The 2,652-nt window shown below is 37.6% G+C and overlaps 1 pseudogene; it reads right to left on the bottom strand.

Moving 5' to 3' along the window:
• Positions 1–225: 225 nt before the first annotated feature.
• Positions 226–1,604, bottom strand: LOC118931957 (NADP-dependent malic enzyme-like; annotated as a pseudogene).
• Between the last annotated feature and the right edge of the window lie 1,048 nt (positions 1,605–2,652).

The raw sequence follows: 2,652 nt of genomic DNA, 5'->3' as shown, positions 1-2,652 counted from the left end.
ACATAGCGGTGCATATGTTTTTGAATCTGGGATCTTTTCTTTGGGTAAATTCCTAGGAGTGGAATTCCTGGGTCAAATTATATTTCTATTTTTAGTTTTTTGAGGAACCTCCACATTGCTTTCCACAATGGTTGAACTAATTTACATTCCCACCAGCAGTGTAGGAGGGTTTCCCTTTCTCCACATCCTCACTGGCATTTGTTGTTCCTTGTCTTTTTTTTAAGGGATTTTATTGATCATATCACTTTATTACTAATTTTGGTCTTCCCATTAGTTCCCTTTCAAAAAAGGTTAGTTTCCCAATAATAAACACAATAGTTTTTAAAGAGTCTTGGACAAAGTAATTAAGATAGAAACCATAAATAGCCAGAAAATAAATGAGGCAAAATTGTTTAATATGATATTTACCCTAAAGTATATTAATATTCTTCCATTAATTTTTAGATTTTTAAAGTAAAATCATCTTAATCCAGCATATTATGAATCATTATAAAAGATTCCAATCTTTAAAAATTATGAAAGACTTCAAGATCTCATTAATGGAGGTAGAAATGTCAGCTATTATGTTACTGGTCAAGCTTGGTCTGTATTTCCTGGGCCTCCTCAGGTAGAATCTGGGCATAATCAGTGTTACACATCTGAGAACAGACAAATACTTCCGTATTTGGGGGTTCAGGATAAACTGTGGCTGTCATTTCTTGGTAAGCATCTTTCACAATCTTTTCTGCAATTTTCAGAGAAACATCTCTAATGGTGTTCAAAGGTGAGTACAGCTGGCCCTCTTCCAAGTGCTTATCTGACACTTACTGAGATATAACCTCAGCCGTTTTGAGAAAAATCTTATCTGTGATACGTCTCAATCCACATGCCAGAGCACCAAGAGCAGCTCCAGGAAACACATAGGACTTGTTTCCTTGGCCAGGATAAAGGGTCTGTTCATTTGGAAGAGTAACTGGATTGAAAGGACTGCCACTGGCGAAAATTGCATGTCCCTTGGTTAGCTTATAACAGTGTTCTGCAGTACATTCTGCTTTGCTAGTTGGATTACTCAGAGCAAAAATAATAGGCCGTTCATTGAAGGCAGCCATATCTCTGAGAATTTGTTCTGAGAATGCACCACTGATTGCAGCAACTCCTATGAGGGCAGTTGGCTTTACTTCTTGAACAATGGCTTCTAGGGTCTTCATTTCTTCATGCTCATGGGCAAATTCCTTTCTCTTGCATTAAGGCAGCACGTCCCTTAACTATTAATCCTTTTGAGTCAACCAAACATATGTTTTTTATAGCTTTCTCCTTTGGTAAGCCGCCTTTTGCCATGGCCATAATGATCAGGTGTGTAATCCCTAAGGCAGCCTCTCCAGCTCCTTGGAATAGTATTGTTTGATCAGACAGTATCTTTTTGGTTATTTGCAGAGCTGCAAGGATGCCTGTGTCCGCAACAGATGCTGTTCCCTTTTATGTGAAGTCTTCTCTTTTCCCCAGATGTAGGCCATCTGCTGCAGTCTTCTTTCCAGTTGCTCTTTAAAGATGAGTTGTATTGGCTGTATTTTTGTGTTATATGTGGTTTTGGGAGGAAGTTTCTGCTTTACTTCACACTCCGTCATCTTGTTTCTTGCATCTTGTTCCTTGTCTTTTTGATGTTGGCCATCCTAACTGCTGTGAGGTGACATCTCATCATAGTGTTAATTTGTATTTCCCTGATAATTAGTGATGTGGAGCATCTTTTCATGTGTCTGTTGGCCATCTGAATTTCTTCTTTGGAGAAGTGTCTGTTCAGATCCTCCACCAATTTTTTAATCGGCTTATTTGCTTTTTGGGTGTTGAAGCATGTGAGCTCTATATTTTTTGCATGTTAATCCCTGTCAGATATGTCATTTATGAATATATTTTCCCATATTGTAGAATGCCTTTTTGGTCTGCTGATGGTGTCCTTTGTTCTACAGAAGCTTTTTAGTTTGACGTAGTCTGATTTGTTCATTTTTGCTTTTGTTTCCTGTGCCCGAGGAGACATGTTCAGGGAAAAGTTGCTCATATTTATATTCAAGAGATTTTTGCCATGTTTTCTTCTGTTTTCATTTGTCTCCATACATTGCTTGAAATCTGTTTTTATTTGGTCATTGATCCATTGATTATTTAGGAGCGTGTTATTAAGCCTCCGTGTATTTGTAGGCTTCTTTTTTTCTTTGTATAATTTATTTCTAGTTTCATAGCTTTGTGCTCTGAGAAGCTGGTTGGTACAATTTCAATCCTTCTGAATTTACTGAGTCTCTTTTTGTGGCCTAGTATGTTATTTATTCCGGAAAATGTTCCATGTGCGCTTGAGAAGAATGTGTATTCTGCTGCATTTGGGTGTGGAGTTCTGTAGATATCTGTTAGGTCCAGATGTTCTAATGTGTTGAGAAGAATGTGTGTATCCTACTTCTTTTGGGTGGAGTGTTCTGTAGATGTCTATTAGGTCCTTCTGTTCTAATGTGTTGTTCAGTGCCTCTGTCTCCTTATTTATTTTCTGTTTGATGGATCTGTCCTTTGAAGTGAGTGGTGTGTTGAAGTCTCTTAAATGAATGCATTGCCTCCTATTTCCCCTTTAATTTGGTTAGTGTTTGTTTCACATATGTAGGTGCTCCTATATTGGGTGCATATATATATTTATAA

Source organism: Manis pentadactyla, chromosome X, assembly GCF_030020395.1.
Source record: "Manis pentadactyla isolate mManPen7 chromosome X, mManPen7.hap1, whole genome shotgun sequence".
In the NCBI taxonomy this organism is placed as follows: Eukaryota; Metazoa; Chordata; class Mammalia; order Pholidota; family Manidae; genus Manis; species Manis pentadactyla.
Note: the sequence above shows the minus strand (reverse complement) of the source record. Positions and strands in the feature narration are given on the sequence as shown.